Source organism: Podarcis melisellensis (genome assembly GCF_964234715.1).
Source record: "Podarcis melisellensis genome assembly, chromosome: 7".
Classification (NCBI taxonomy): domain Eukaryota; kingdom Metazoa; phylum Chordata; class Lepidosauria; order Squamata; family Lacertidae; genus Podarcis; species Podarcis melisellensis.
The window spans coordinates 35,796,586-35,814,092 of record NC_138539.1 but is presented as its reverse complement, the minus strand read 5'-3'; the positions used below and the strand labels follow the sequence as shown (position 1 = coordinate 35,814,092).

Genomic DNA, 17,507 nt, shown 5'->3' with positions numbered 1-17,507 from the left:
CACAGGCCAGGCTCTGAAATCTCATGTGCCCTGGCTTACCATTTCTCCCTTTAAAAAATATGGCATGTGATGTCTAGGAATATAAAGTCAATTATCTTGGCCATAGGTGGCTGGGTTTATTAGACGCTGTCAAGTTATTCACAATGTAAAGGACATGTTGACCTACAGTGGTCTCTCCCTTCCAATCAGCGCTTACAACTTACAGAATCTCCTGTATTCTGTGCATCCTTCATATTAACCCTTGGGTTTGCTGGGCAGATATTTGCTGTAGCGTTTCCTTTGCAAGCCTTGCCTTGGAAGAACTCTTGTTTATTTTGGGACAAGCCTTTTAAAAGCACACGGTTGGCTGGAAAGCGGTGTGTGTGTGTGTGCGTGTGTGTGTGTGTGTGTGTGTGTGTGTGTGGAGCGGCCACAGTCTCCTTTCTTTGCCAACGAACACCCTGGAAAAAAAAAAGCAATTTATGTATCATATATTTGTTTCAGGCTATTTATCATTTCTGGTTTGCACACATCGTGCGTGAACAGCTGTCCTTATCTGGCATGGGGCAGCATAATAAAAGGGAGATTATGAGCACTCTTTCCCTCTCCCCCTCCGCTTGCTTTCTCAGGCCTATGAATGTGGAGCTGCTTCTGAATGGCAAGGAGGACAGGGTCTCATGGCAGTAACTAATGCACATCTGGAGTTTTGCAGCATTCTAGAGATAGTTATTAGGGTCCCAGGAGCACCAGCCAGACTGGGAATGGGAACCTGGTATCCATGGTGAGGCTCCCTATCTCACAGCACCAGGTGTGCTTTTTCTTGGAAAGGCTGTCCTCGGAGGGGGAGAAAAAAGAATCCAGGAGAGAGGTAATTAGGAGCTACCTTGCACAACCAAGCCAGCTCCCGGGAAGGACAGTGCAGGGAGCGGATGATGTGTGCAGAGATTTCCGCCTTATGGAAGGCAGCAGGGTTTTTGTCTCTTTCTCCAGGGGAGTTGAGAGGAAGAAATACAAGGGTAGATAGCTACACGTTTTAAAGAAACCTGGAAATGCTAGCATGTCTGTGTTGGAGCGCATCAGTGCAGGTTGTTCGCTGTCTTGAAATAAGATCCATATTCAGATCGATAGAGATTTGTGCCGAGGGGAAGTGTTTCTGATTATTTCTTTGCCGTCGCAATGTGGCATAGAGTGACTGAAAGAGATACCTTCCCTGGGCTGCTAACTGGAGACTAATTAATAAAACAAACCCTTTCCTGGCAGCTTCTGCGCACACATTCTCTCCCCCCCTCCACCCCCAATTTCTATAATACTGTATGTGATATGACCATAAAATGGGTAGGGCTAATGCCCTGTTGAAGCCTGGTATTTCATTTGTGAGGAAGTTTGGTTGGATGCCTCTTTGATATTGCTAGAACTGTTTCCAACAATGTGTAATGGCAGTCAGAAAACAGTAGATAATTAAGCTCACAACAAAAATTGGTGGTTGTTGCTGGTGATAAACACATAAATAGATTCTCAGATGCATCAACAGAAGTATAGTGTCCAGATCAAGAGAAGTAATAGAACTGCTCTATTCTGCCTTGGTCAGACCATACCTGGAGTACTGTGTCCACTTCTGGATGCCACAATTTAAGAAGGATATTGACAAGCTGGAACGTGTGCAGAAGGGGGTGACCAAGATGATAAAAGGTCTGGAAACCAAGCCTTATGAGTAATGGTTGAAGGAGCCAGGTATGTTTAGCATGGGGAAGAAGAAACTGAGAGGAGATATGATAGCCATCTTCAAATAGCTAAAGGGCTGTCACATGGAAGAGGGAGCATCCTTATTTTCTCCTGCTCTGGAGGATAGGTCCCAAACCAATGGCTTCAAGTCACAAGAAAGGAAATTCCGACTAAATACCAGGAATAACTTTCTGATAGTAAGAGCTGTTCTACAATGGAATGGTCTCCCTCGAGGGGTTGTGGCCTCTCGTCCCTTGGAGATTTTAAAGCAGAGGTTGGATGGCCATCTGTCATGGATGCTTTAGTTGAGATTACTTCATTGCAGAGGGTTGGACTAAATTACCCTCAGGGTCCCTTCCAACTCTATAATTTTACGATTCTATGACTCAGTAGTGGTGGGTGGTAATCTTTTTCCTGTTCAGGACTTTCATATGCTGGATGGAATGAAGATGGAGGTATGGTTTATATGGTTACATGCCACCCCAATCTCTGCTGAGCAGCTGCATGAGATTCCAAAGGTTACGGGCACTCACCCAGGGTTGTGTTTCTGCTGAGACAAATGTCTTCTAAATATATGGCTTGCCGTACACGTATTTACACCTGGGCCTATACCTGGGGGAGAGTTCAGAGCACTGCATCTCAAGAGGGGCTTGTTCCCCACAGCAGTGCAGCACTGGAGTTCAAGGCATCCTGCACCACTTCTCAGGACCTCTGTCCCAGCCTGCCAAGATCATTCTGTCCCGCATGACCTCCACCTGGAGCTCTGGCTCCACCATTTTCCTTCTGAAAGACCCTTGCCAGAAAAAAACCAAGCCTCATGTAAAACAACACTTCCCCCCTGTAGTCATAGCCTGCCCAGCCTCCCCAGTCACCTTGGTAACCTCCTCCCCTCATGGCAGAGCCTCCTGCCTGGTTTATGGTTTCCATTGATGGGTTAATGATGTGCTTCCAGCAGCTTTTGTCATTCTGAGTGGCGTCTATCTCAGGCGAGGCCCTAGCATTTTCCTTTCAAGTCTCCAAATATTATCTAAATTCTACCATTTATTAATTTCTAGCATTCACAAACTCTAGCAGTTATTAGTGAGTGCCCAAGGTCTCCTCAAATGTCCATACAGCTGGCTTGGTGCTGCAACAAAGCAAGCAGTGGCTCATGCTAGCTCTGAGTAGCAGACCCCAATTGCAATTACATACTCTGCATACTGAAGATAAAGGTCCAGAATTTGCCAGTGTGAAGGGAAACAGGATTGCTTTAAAGGAATGTCACATGGCTTCTGTTGTAAAAGAAGTAGAATCTTATCTATGACTTTGGTGGGAATAAGGAAGCAGGGAAGACTTCAGCACTGCAGAAGGTATACAGTCATACCTTAGTTCTCAAATGGAATCCATTCCAGAAGTCCATTCGACTTCTGAAAATGTTTGAAAACCAAGGCGTGGCTTCCAATCGGCTGCAGGAGCTTCCTGCACTCAAGCAGAAGCCGCAGAAGCCACGTCGGATGTTTGGCGTCCAAAAAACATTCACAAACTGGAACACTAACCTCTGGGTTTGTGACGTTCAGGAGCCGAAATGTTTGAGTCATAAGGCGTTCCAGAACCAAGGTACAACTGTATTTTCAAACAACAATAATGAATTGCTCTTGCACCAAGAGTGATTCTGACATTCCACGGATTACACATCAAAAAGTAAAGCATCCCTCTCAGGATTGTTGTTCTGTAACTTCAGAGACTTCCATAGGTCGTTGTCATCATGATGTGCCTCCCACACAGGTGCATACAGAGAGCCATGGGGTGACTCAGGAATGTATACAGATTTTTTAACAGTAGCTCTAGCCAAATTAACACAATCCCACAATTGCTAAGCCTATATCCCTATCGGCCAGTGAATGCCGTCCCTTGAAAACCAAGCTCCCAACTGGGATACCTTGTGATCTTGGTCTTGCAGAAAGAAAGCCACCCCTTTGTCTGCACTAAGTGGGAAGAGATCACTATGTGGAACAGATGTTCTGGAGTCTTCAGCAGTGTGGAGAAAATAATCTGATCCACATACTGAATGGGTGCACATGAATGGCTTGCCAGGTGGAAACAGCTGCCGCAGAGCAGAATGCACATTTTCTTGAGAGCATCCTGTAGAACTTAAGAGATTTTCCATGATTTAGCAGCCAGTTTTGTTTGGTAGATAGCCTTCCTGTGCCTCTGCCCCGTGGTCCTAATCTCTGAAGGTCTGCAGCATGGTAGGACTCTGTGAGGACTCTACTGCCAAAGTTTCTTGTCCTTTTCCAAAGTCAGTAAAGGAAACCTGCCTTAAAACTGAAGTCCTTTATATGCTTACCTGGGAGAAATCTCCATTGAACTCAGTGGAACTTCTGATATGACATGCAGTGTAGATTTGCCAGTGCTGGTCCTTGCTGGTAGAAATCTACTCAGAAATATCCCCTTTGCCCATCTTGTTTGAAGTAACTCAGAGATTTTTTTCTGATTTTTTGCTTCATGGTCAGGAGTGAATATAAAACAACAGATTTCATGGCAGCATTACAAATCAATAGTATAATAGTTTCATTGCTTATGGACATTTTTATTAATTAAACAATTAAGACCACGTGGACATCGACTTGTGAAATGTTTCCCCTATTTTGCAGAAAAAGGTAGCTTGCAAAGGCTGGTATATTTTTAGAGAAGGGAGAGAGCTCACAAGCATATCAGCTATGAAATATGGCAAATTAGCAGTCAGGTTCACTAGCACCATACATCCAGACACTTAATTTGCTGTATATATTTAGTTTATGATTGAACTAATTTATGATAAACTGTAAGAATTAGATAAACCTCCCAACTATTCAAATTCCCAACTATGACTGGGAGCCTAGAAAGGGTTGAAATACTAATCAGAAAGCATGGAGTCAACTTCATCCCACAAACCACAGTGAAGATGTCACAATAACAATAAAATGCTCCATTACCGAGGAAAGCAATTAAATCAAACTAATTGAATTACAATTAACAATTATTTAATTTTTGAAGTACTAGTGGAGCATTATATTATCAGCAAGCTGTCTGTATAGTATTTTGGCTGGATTATAAATGGTTATAATGACAGGGGGTTTCCTCTGGCAGCCAGATCCTAAACACATTTGCTTGGAAGTAAATCCTGCTGAATTCAATGGAATTTGTTTGCACATATGCATAGGATTCTAGCCTTAATCAGCCATAATGTTATAGTGGGCCATAACTGCTGTGTAGGCTACCTTGATTCTGTTTGATGACCAATGTGCTGTAGTGGTTAGACTGTTCTCCTTAGACCAGGGAGACCACGGTTTAAAGCTGCCCAGATGTCCTTTTCATGATGCTGTTGGAGCAGTTGCTGTATATGTAACCCTGTTTCCAATACAATTTGCACCTGCAAAACATTGTTTCTTCATTTCCAGCTGGTGCATACCCCATGGCTTCCTACTGAATTCCTGCAAATTTAATACACAAATATATATTTTTAGGGCGGATTGCTGTCTCATTTTGGTTGTGTCGTAGTGCAAGAGTGCCTCTCTAGTCAGCAATAATGCAGTAACATTGGGGAAGCATAATAGAAAAGCTAAGAAAGCAGAATGATGTATGGACGGTTTAGTATAAATCCACCAGCAGTGCACTATTATTGTGTCAATGACATGTTGTGGAATACACAGCTGCCCCTGCACAACTCCCATCAGCCGTGAGGAGACCTTAATCGCTACTCAGCCCGGATGCTCTTACTCTAATTTACTTGGAGGGTTGTTGATAATATAAAAATTGGGAGGGGAGTCTATTTTGCCCTGAGCTGCATGACATAATAGCAAGATAAATAATTTGATGTGACCCTTTCAGTACTTTTTAATGTGGTTGTACAACCTTCACACCCTATATTTCTGTAACAGCACAAAGGTTCACAGTCTGGATGGTTATATTGGTGCTGGGTGCAAGGAATTTCCCTTCAGATCCAGCTGGCTAATAGCTCTGGGAGTTTTCTGCCTTCCAACCTTCCAGCAATGCAATGGCACTTTGCAGTGAAAGGGAGAACTAAAGCCCTTGCATGCATCCCAGCATTAGATTATTCTGATCCACCCTTGCCTGCATCCCAAGGCGCAGCAGCCAGCTGCTGAGAGCTTGCTACTTTCTGCTCTGTGGTCCCCAAAGAATTGCTGTCTCCAGGAAATAATGCCAGCTCTCCCTCCCCTAAGAAGTGGAAGATGCAGCATAACAGATTGCACGAGGCAAGAAGCACCAGTTACAGCAAATGTTTCTGCAAAATTTGAGATGCTCACTTACAAATAGAGGAGCCTTTTCCAGCTACTCTATTGATTTCATGGTAGTTGTGAAGTTCCCAGAGGTAGAGAGAAACAGGGTGTGGGCTGATATGCTTGTTTTGTACACTTAGCAAGCAAGGACTGCTAGCAGGACCATAAGATGCTGCTTTATAGCAAGTCAGATCATTGGACCATTTCGTTCTGTATTGTCTCGTACACTGACTGGCAGGGTGTTCTGGGCAGGATTCTGTCTCCATCCTTCTGAGATATGCCAGGCCAGGGACTCAACCTGGGACCTTATACATGCAAAGGTCAAGCCAGTGGCGGACCTGCATTTTGGGAGCACTGAAGCTTGAACCGTCATGGGGGGCCCTTTGCAACCAGCAACAAGGTCTGGCACTGTTATCTTCTTCAATGGGGTTGTTCCAAGACAGATCACATTTTTTTTTAAAAAAAGCTCAGGTTTGGGTTAAAATTGCTGTACTCTATTATCTCATATGTCAATGTCACTGATGTGAATAAAATGCTCCGTGCCTTATAGTTTTCGAGTCACGAGACTCGAAATGGGTCTACTAGACCCTTAAAAAACACACACACACCAATAAGTCACTTCTGGAGCCGCTCCGAAATTAGGGGCCCTGAAGCTCAAGCTTTGTTAGTTTCATAGCAGATCCACCCCTGGGCCAAGCTCTACATCCCTTTCCTAGAAAAGCACAATCCTATTGGGTTCAGTGGACTTGACTCCCACTAGGTTGTTCTCTATGGGTCTTCATGCATTTTAGGGCTCTCACTCAATTAAAGAAAACCTAATTGATTCATTAATTGGCTGATTAATTCTTATTAATTAAATGTGCATAAAAACGCATGGCAGAAAAAGCGGGGGGGCCGTTCTCTTTAGAGACAATGTACACATGTGGGTGCAACAGCCACCATCTGAGAAGAGGGATTCTACAAGAAAGAATGCTTCTTTTATAATGGCAATTGGCAACTGCACTTTGTTTATTCAAAGGAACTAACCTTTCTTTTAATTGCCTGATTCATAAGGGATATCTTCTTGGCAAACCAAAATGCCTTATCAATCTAATTGATGAAATATTACAATCCTAATACACTTCCTGAGATGAAGGGCTTCCTCCCCGGCCGTGAGTACAGGGTTGGCCCGATCATTAGGCAGACCGAGGTTGTCAGTGTGGCAGAAACAAATGCGAAGTGACTGAATTTATCTTATTCGGTTACAGTATTTATTCCCTTCCTTTCATTGTCAAACAATCTCAGGATGAGTTCTAACAGTAAAAATATAGCAAAAAATCCCTCAGTAAATGAATGAGAGCCATTAAAAGAAAACACCACGAGTTCCATAATATTGTCAGCAATAGTATTTTTTAGAAATACTGCAATGTATTTTATAATGGGCCTCGTGACGTGTGTGTGTGTTTAAAAAATATAGTAGCTGTAAGGCAAGGGTATCTATCAAAATTTGATAAGGGTACTGGCATTATTAGTCGATTGATTAATTACATTTCTATACTACTCCTCATCTGAGAATCACAGGACAGCTTACAATATAAAAACACAAAAATATGTACCAAGGGTGGTATTTGACTAAGTCATATTCAGAGTAGATCCAGTGAAATTAACAGTAAGCCTGACCTGAGAGCTCCTCCACACTTCTAGGTCTCTGACCTAGAAAGCATGGGACTGAGAGGTTTTCTGCTTATCCCGAGCAGTTTTTTATTTGTCCTCCTGCCTCTTTCCCTGGGAAAACCCACTGTTTACCACTGAATCAGAACAAATGTCAATCTGCAGAAAAACTGATTGACATTTGCTCTGATTCATTGACAAACAGCTGCTTTCCCCAGGAGAAAGCGGTGGGACAAGCAGATGTTTGGACGAGTCCCAATTCGCACTTCCCAGAATGGTATTGTACGCAAACCAAAACATAGCCACGCCTTCAAAATCCACACACATCTGAATTTTGCAATGCATCTGTAGCTAAGTAATGTGTACAAAAGCCTATATGCTAGGGTAAAGTATGCATTAACTGAACTTAATGCTGGAAAACTGAAATTGACAGATTGACCCATCCCTATTCATGAGCTAGGGCCAACTGATTTCAATGTGTCTGCTCTGAATATAACGTCAATGGATTTCCCCTGAAGCGTCTCTTTGTGAGCAGAGACAAGAGAAACTACACTTTGAACCGGGAGCAACACATACAGAAGAGAGACAGAGAAAGCTGACTTTTGGGAGCTCTGTAAGTCAACAGCATCTAGGGGACCTCTGTCTGAAGATCTGATGCAGCTCAGTGGATTTGGCTGTCTGCTGAAGGGTTAATGCTGTGCACCGACCTATGCTCAAACTGTATGTTTGCAAGTAAGCAGGCAAATGACATGTCAGAAGGGCAGCTTCATGTATGACATCTGCAGTATATGGAAATAACATGGACGGGGAAATCACGTATGAAGTGCCTGTCACTTCGGTATGCCACAGAACTGTTAAGCACTTCCTTATCTGATTTCTCTGCTGCATGTTTTGTAATTTTTGGGGTGCGGAAGAAACACGTTTGTGCCAACCAAGCAATGAATCCTATAACAAGTGAAAGGAAAAGGGGAAACTATATTTCTAAAGCTTAACGTGTAAACAAAGCAACACATTGGATGCCCCACACGTTTCTTGCATACCACACCAGGAAAGGGGAGCATTTTGCAGTGCCGGTTTTGTGACAGAAGAATGTCTCCAGCAGAGACACACTGTAGCTTTATGGAAATTAATATTATTCAGGTTCCTTTGTGTGGATGACTTTACAAACCATAATGCTGCACATTGAATATATCCATGGCTGTTTGCTGAAGTGAATCGTACACACAGTTGGAGACTCCAACTCTGCCAGTGCCCAGGAACGCAAGTTGCATAAAAAGAGGCCAAATCATATGTGACAAGAAGAATCAGCCCTTCTTCATTTATCAGAGGTTCCCCCCCTTTCCCGGACAACCAATCTTCTAAAATTCCCTTGGCCATAAAAGGGCAGAGCCCACACAGTTGACAGGGTCATCTGCTCTGCAAGAAATGACAAGGAGAATTTTAAAGAAATTACGGCAGCTATAAGAGAACATATAGCACATATGCTAAACTCCATTCTTTCTTTTTTTTAAAAAAAAATTTTTTATTAAATATTTTCTTGGTTTACAAAAGTGCATGCCTTGTCTCTTTTTTCAGGTTGTACAGTCTTTCTTACAAATCAGTTACATTTGTTGTGAGACATTAGTGTTGAGTCCAGTATAAGGTTGGGGAAGAAGAGGGGGAAGAGGATGGTTGGGGTGGTGAGGCTCATAGTCTTTTTATAGTGTATGTGTGGGGTTTTGTGTCAGCATCAACTGGGTAGGTTCTCTTTCTCTTTATTTATTACATTTCCTTGGTAGTGAGAGGTACTGGGAGCAGGGTGTGATTGGTTGTCTGTGGTTGGCTGCAGTGGGGTTTGTTTGCATTTGTGAAGGGGGAGGACTTGTTGGGTCAGGTAAGCCAGATTGATTCGTATGCTGTCAGTGGATTCTGGTTGTTGTCTTGTTGGGCTGTGTATGTGATAAAGGGGAGCCATACTGGGGTGAAGGATTCTTCTATTTGTCCCCGTGTCAGTTTCAGTTTATTAGTTCACTTTTCTATTAAGGCTCTTTCCCATACAATTTGATGCCATTGGTCCATGCTTACCCCTGACAGGTCTCTCCAGTGTCTGGCTATGAGGCTTCTGGCTGCTGAGAGTAGGTGGGTTATAAGCTCTATATAATGTGAGTGGTCATTATGATGTTGGAACATGTTCAGTAGGGCCAGTTCTGGGGTGAGTTCTAATACCTATTTAGTTATTTTGCATATCTCTTGGGTTGTGGGGATTTTCTTTAGTTTGTTTTGGAGAAATGGGTATGCTGTTGTGGGGATGTTTTCAATGGTGTCTCTCTCCAAGTGGACCCATTGTTTCATCTTGTTTGTAGGTTTTACCTAGTTTGTAGGTTTTACCTTTTATTTCCACACCCTTGATATTTGGGGCTGCTTGGAGTTGGATTGCTAGGGTTCAAGGGCCAAGATGAATAGAAAGGGAGACAGTGGGCAACCTTGTTTTGTACCTCTTTGGATTCCATATTTTTAATTCTGCTCGGGTGTAAATTTGTTTGAGGGTTTGTACGAAGTTGGGGAATTTCATGTTAGTTCATACTGCCAATAGATATTTCCATTCTAAGCAATCAAAGGCTTTAAGGATGTCTAGGGACATGATCGCTTGTGGGAGATTGGTCGTTGTGCTGTGTTCTATCAGATTCGGTAGTTTCCTACTGGGGTCTGTTACGTTGTAACCAGGGACAAAGCCTGCCTGGTCTGGGGCAATTAGTTTGTGTAGGAATATTTTTAGGTGGTTAGCCAGGATTGATGTGAATATCTTGTAGTCTTGGTTTATCAATGAAATTGAGTGGTATGATTCTATTTTGAGGCTATCTTTGAGTGGTTTTGGGATAGAGACTATTTTGGAAGAGGTCCAGGTTTGGGGGATGGGACCCCTTTTATGAAGTTGTTAAATAGATGGGTCATGTCCTTACATCAGGGGTTCTTCGAATTTTTTGCAGAATTCTGCTGTATAGCCATCTGGGGCTGGGGCTTTGTGTGGTTTCAGGTTTTTGAGTACCGTTTCTGTTTCCTCTGGTGTGATAGGGCTGTCCAGGAAAATAACTGGTGTCAAAGATTTACCTAACATATCTTGCGCTCTGATTGAAATGTGCTGTCCCCCCCCCATGTGCTGTCTGCAGAAAGAAGCATCTTGCGGTGGTACATCGCAGTAGGTCCCAAGATGCTGGTAATTACTGGGGAAGGGCCTTGACTCATTGATTGGCTACAGAGGTGCTGTCTTGCGCCCAAGATTGGGGGGGGGTCTGACTCACAGCCAACATGTCATGTGCCCTGTACATGTCACACTCATATGACATCATGCGGTGGTGCGTGTTGCACATGTGACGTTGCATCGTTGGGAGGAGGCCAAGCACAGAGCCTGGCGAAGCACGGCTTCCTCTCTCGTGCTCATGAGGAACCAGCCACTGAAGCACATCACACTCAGCTCGGCCATTGGTCTTCTCCGCCCTCTCAAAATTGAGGGGCCCCACATCCATGTCAGCAGATTTTGAATTAGCACACTAGGCCTCTTGGCTCATGAGGACATTTTTGTCAAGCCACACCCAACTACCCTATAGCTGGTAATGAAAGGCTGGTTGTCATATCTTCAGACACTGTAAGCAGCACTGAACTAGATGAACCAATGGTTTGACTCACTATAATCTGACACACGGGTGCCCCAATTACTTAGGGAATTTTCACACCAGCACCGCATATTACCATTGGCCTCTGGCACTGGAATGACTATCCTGACCCCACACAGAGTGCCACTATCAGTGCTGTAACATTACTGTCACTTATTAAAATGCATTGGATTTGATTCACCTATATTATTGCTCTGTTTTGATGCTTTGCTGTTTTGACATTGATTTTAATAGCTTTATATCAACATAGAAGCATGGTAATGATCATTACCTCTTTTAAGGTGTTTCTTTCTGGGGGGGTTTAAAAGCATTTTTCAATATATATTTAAAAAATAATAATAGGAAGAAATACTGAAGATTTCAGAAATCCCAAAGTTAATCTGTAGGCCATTTCCAACGTTCCCTATTAACGTTAAAATATGTGCCTCTGAATGCTCATTCATCATGGATGTTTCAAAATCCTGATTTTGAGGGTGTCACTTTAAATAAATATGAGGGCCCATCATCAATGAGATCCCCCGTCATGTGATTATTTGCCTGTCAGAATGGAATCCTTGTGTTCTGGACCATGCAAGCCAATTGACACATTTGCAGATTATAAGCCTGGGGCAGAGTAAGGCACACCCAGGCCGTTAGGATGAGGACAGCACAGGTGGAATATACGTTCCCATGGAAATTATTCATGTTTTTCTTTCTTTGTCCTACTGCTGCTTTCCTCATGGATGAAGCTGCAAAGAGTGCTGTTAGACTCGGGTCTTTGGATACCTTTGGGTTGGCGTTCACACATGAGCTAAGATAATGTCTTCTCCCACCACTGCCAAAGGAATTAAGAGCATTGGATCTATGATAGAGCGAGAGGCCCTGCTCATGTGGAAACAAATGACTTCCGGGCCGGGTGTGTGTGTGGCTATTTTCTGCATTCAGTTTGTATTTAAGAAACATGAATGAAAATTAATCCTGTTGAACTGATTCTGAATTTTAAAAGAAGTATTTCAGATTTGTCTTTTGGGTTTACAGTAGAACCTCGGCTTACGTAGCCCTCTGGTTCACGTTACAAAAGCGGCAAATCCGGAAGTATCGGATTTTGCCGTGCGTGCATGTGCAGAAACAGTCCACAGCCCCCCCCCCACACATGCAGAAATGGTCTACTGCTGCGTGCATGCGCAGAACAGTGCTCCTCGGGTTGCAGAAACCTCGGGATCCGGTCGGACCTCTGGAACGGATCCCGTTCACAACCAGAGGTACCACTATATTTTCCTTCAGATTTATTTTCCTTGAAGCTTAATGGTTTGCATTGCATTCTGTATTCACTGTCAGCACAGATGTACATGGAAAAAGCCCTCCCCAGCAAGAGAACTTTTGCTGCAGGGGCCCTTGCTGAGATGTGGGCTCTTTTACACTGCCAGCAGGGTTCAGCCTATCCTTTGGGGGTGGGGTGAGAGGGGCTTTCCCCCAGCTTTTTCCTAACTGACTTAAAACACACACACACACACACATTGGACTAAATCTGAATTAATGAAACACGAATGAAAGTCTTCTGAAAGAAGTACGGTAAGTTATGGAAATATTTTTCAATCTGAAAAGTGAAAGAAAAACACACCCTCTCCCCCCTGCCACCATGCCCGTCCCTGACTTCTTCATGTGCAAAGGGGAACCAAGCAGAGGGCCTTCTCAGTGGTGGCGCCCACCCTGTGGAACGCCCTCCCATCAGATGTCAAGAAATAAACAACTATATGACTTTCAAAAGACATCTGAAGGCAGCCCTGTTTAGGGAGGTTTTTAATGTTTGATGTTTTATTGCTTTTTTATTTTTATCATTAATATTCTGTTGGGAGCCATCCAGAGTGGCTGGGGAAACCCAGCCAGATGGGTGGGGTGTAAATAATAAATTATTATTATTGTTATTGTTATTATTATAGTCTCCAGATTCCCCTTTGTCTGTGCCTTGAATTAATATGTGCTAGAAGAGCCTCCTGAATTCTGAGATGCAGATGTAGAAGAGTTCTGTTTGCAGATTCTATTTTACAAGTAACTAGGATATTTTTTTAATTGCCTATGTGTCAAGTGTCAGCTTTCTGTATGTTGTGGAAGTACATTAACAATTTTATAATGCCACCAATTACCGGTAGTGAGTGAGACCCAATTACTATGACGATTACTACTACAGTGGTACCTCAGGTTACATACGCTTCAGGTTACAGACGCTTCAGGGTACAGACTCCGCTAACCCAGAAATAGTACCTCGGGTTAAGAACTTTACCTCAGGATGAGAACAGAAATTGTGTGGCAGCAGCTGGAGGCCCCATTAGCTAAAGTGGTGGTTCAGGTTAAGAACAGTTTCAGGTTAAGAATGGACCTCCGGAATGAATTAAGTTCTTAACCCGAGGTACCACTGTACTACTGGGGATGGCCCCTCCTGTTATTCCACCTGAGGTGAAGCATGAAGGTGAATAATTTATTTTTCATGTTGATTTCAGTGGGACTCCTAAGCATGACTAACTTGCTTTGGATCAAGCCCAACTCATGGCTTTAAACAGCACTTGTGGCTTTATATACCATGAATCATGCTCTCCTTCTGGGTCACACGCTATCCCCTTAGGTCTGGGGGATTTGATTTTATGGTGGCTCTGTTCCTCTCTGGAAGGATGAACCTAATCCGTGGTGCTGGGGGACTTGTTTATTGGCTGTGTATACACTGTAATTTTAAAGCATATTGCTTCCTCCAAAGAACCCTGGGATTTGGAGCTCACGCCACCACAGAGCTACAGCACCCAGCACCCGTAACTATCTACAGTTCCCAGGATTCTTTGGGGAAACCATGTGCTTTAAATGTGTGGTGTGCATGCACCCTATGCCTTACCTGGAAGTAAGCCCAACTGAACTCCATGGGGCTTACTTCTGAGCAAGACATGTATAGGCTGCACAATTAATCTGTATCAGGTTAGCAGCATCTGAAGAAGCATGTTAGGGTTAAGTGTAGCCACGATTAGCTGTTTTCTATGAAGTAAATTAGCTACACGCTGTGCATTAGTATCAGGAAAAGAGCTCTCATCGCTGAAAGAAATATTTTTAGAGGTTCAATGCAGCGACCAGAACAAATACCCAGGACTGGAATAAAGTGTTTGTAATTCCTGATCTCCCATGCTTGACTGAGTGCCACGAGTATTATTATTTTTTTGTATCTATAGCTTTGCAAGAGAACTTGAGTGTGGAGATAGCACTTCAGTTTTAAAACAACCATCCTGCATAGAATCACTTTGACTGCTATCTCTCATCTCCTCCATATTCTTTTATTGTAGGGAATGTCAACAGATGTACTTGAATGAAACCTTTGCCATACAGGATCTTTCCCATTGTTGGAAAAGAAGAATTCACACACATACATAATGTTTCTGTGCGTTAAAATGTACTTACACACGTGTTTGTGTAAGTACATATATACTGCTGCAATGGCCTTATGTTTTTGAACTGGATACACTGCAGACTGCAAATACACCTTTTTGTGTGAGGCAGCTGACAGGTTTTTGCTATTTCATTGATTTTGGCATCATTGGACAACTGCCATGAGAAAAAGTTACGGCCACAGTCCTCTAGTGGTAGCAGAGCATTGTCAGATGTAGCAGGTAACTGCTGCTGCGTTTGTCTTTAACAGCTGTGCAAAAAGGGCACTGTCTGGACTTGGTGGGGAAAAAAACTACCAGGGGACCCTCTGGGATTTTACCATCATGACAGAGTGTAATAAAAGCCCCAAACTATTTGGTATATGATAATGGTCAAAGATATGCAGATAGCAAGGAGGGCACGATGTATTCAAAATCTCTATTTTTCAGAATCTTCGTGAGACAAAAGACACTCTCAGCATCCCCTAAAGGGCAGCAAAAGCAGCTGATATATGAGAGCAGTTGGTGTAACAGGCTGCAAATACTTGAACTTACCGTTGCTTTAAAGTAAAATAACCACAGCTAGCGTGCCTATTTTGTTCTACATCAAGCACTGTTTGCTGCCTGATAAGAAGCTTCCTCAGCATCATTTACTAAAAAGAGGAGCTTATTTGTGTCCCAGCCAGTGAATGACTTCCGGTCTGTGGAACAGCAGGATGGTGATGCCACAGAGACAGATTTGGCTACGTGATGATGTCATAAACTCAATTCAGTGGGAGGGTACAGATGTGGAACAACAAGAAAAGCTCTTGGACCCGGGAGAATTGATCTGTATGCACCACGATCAAAAATATGGGTCAGGCAAAAGTGTGGATGAGCCTAAAGAAACAAAAATAGAGACAAAAGCAGCTGCGTTGTGAGGATCATCAATCAAAAGCTCAGTGGAAAACTAAAGGAAGGGGGATCTGCTGTCTCTGTCCCCTCTCTCCCATCCATTTGCCCTCCTACTTCCATTAAGCCACCCTCCCTCTGAATACCATCATCTGCTGCTATTGGAAAACCACTCGGCCCTCCCTCTTCTCCTGCTCCTGGTAACCTTTTGATGCCTCTATCAGTTTGTGCTGTGTGGGAGGAGAAGGCGGGTGTCAGTCAAAGTATCCCATCAGCCAGCATAAAAGGGAGCAGCCTCTGAAAGACTGACACGAAAATATGTGAATGGCTTCTTCCCACAAGCAGTTCTAAGCATGCAGAGGTTTCCCCCCCAGTTGCTTCCTTAAAGGTTATTATTGGGAATGGAGTCCCTCCTCCTTGTTCTTCCTCATTCCCCCCACTTCCATGCCAGACTTAAGGGGGCCTAAAACAAGCAGCTCCCTCACTGCCTTCATTCTTCCTCCATCAGCAGCAGAGGCGCTTGGAAAAGCCCAGCTCATTATTGAAGGTTACGATGCATCATAGATAGAGCTACGGTTGTTTCAGGTGTGTGTGTCAAAAGATCAGGTGTGACTGGTGGGAAGAGGACTGGCTCCAGCTGCAGTTCAGAGAGACCAGATGGCTTGCAAGGAGTGGAGTAAGAGACCGAGGGAATTCTAATGATTAGAAGCTCTGAAAGAGTCTTGGGATACAGGCGAGCTAGGCATCCTGGGAAGTTTAGTAATTAGCATCTATGAGGCAATTGTAGGACATTCTTGCATGCAATGCTCAATTCTGCAGAATGCTACCCGAACAGGTGAACAGACCGGAGCAGCGCGAGCTCGAAACCGAATTAAAACAACCGTTTCTGTTCCCAAAGTGCGCTTGTTAAATCTGTGCTGATTAAAGTCAAATCAAAGGAGGATGCAGGCCACGGCGTTTCATGTGCTCCATCTGTTCGGAGCAGACCTGTATTCCAAACAACAAAATAGTGCTTGCTGACTAGAGGATGGCATTCAAAGAATGAAAATAAGATGGATCACTCCCTTGTAAAATGGTACCCTGCTGGATTGGTGCGTGTGCCAAAAATGGCGGACTCAACTTTGACTTGATTGACCAGAACATTAGGAGCCAGTTTTGCAGACTTGTTCTGAATTTTTGCATATTTACAAAATAGTACGAAACATAAGATCTGACTGGATTATTGCTGTGTGCAGTATCGCTGAAAATCCCAGCCAGACCAAGCTATCTGCTATTGGAAAAGTATTTGAGCAAAGGACATTGTGAACCACCTGCTCTTTCTGTGAATTAGGATTTCCAACTTTTTCTTTTATCGCAGGGCTTTGAAGAACGAAGCAGAACTTCAGCACTTGAAGCCGTTACTCATACCTATATGAATTTCAGCTGCTGAATTTCTACCCTTTTTGAAGTTGGTACAGGCCCAGAAGCCTTGTGAGGAAAAAGTCAATAGTGCTGTTATCCTTTCACAAGTACAGAAGATCTCATGTTTCTGGCCACATGTTATATATATCAACTAATGTGAGGGACATTCTGTTTTTCAGAATCATTTGGCTTCATATAAATCTCACTTGCGCCTACCTCCATTAAACCTGTGTTCTAAACATGGGAAAGGAAGAGCAACAACCATGTTCTGTATCCATTCCCATTTAGAGTTGCCATATCTTGAAGAAAAGAGTTAATAAATTGCTCAGTATATGGTGACTTCTATCCACATCACTCTGTTATAATGGGGTTGTGTGTGAATCTCCCTGGGTTATGCTCGACCCTGTGTGGATTGACTGAATGGCACTGCAGTTTAATATAACTGTACCTCTGGAATGGATTGCTGAAAACCGGTTCACACTCAGAGCTTAACACATGCTGGTGCTACAGCAGTCACATGACACTCTGGTCTGCAACTCATTGCACACTGGCTTTCTGCTAGCAGGCCACCATTG

General features: G+C 43.4%; 1 long non-coding RNA gene across 2 annotated transcripts in view; it reads left to right on the top strand.

Annotated features, from left to right (window-relative positions):
* LOC309373469 overlaps positions 1-17,136 on the top strand; it is a 28,973-nt gene extending 11,837 nt beyond the window's left edge. For both annotated transcript variants that reach the window (XR_014170062.1, XR_014170063.1), the window contains exon 3: positions 16,889-17,136. This is a non-coding gene — a long non-coding RNA (uncharacterized lncRNA). The remainder of the gene's footprint in view (positions 1-16,888) is intronic.
* Positions 17,137-17,507: the final 371 nt, after the last annotated feature.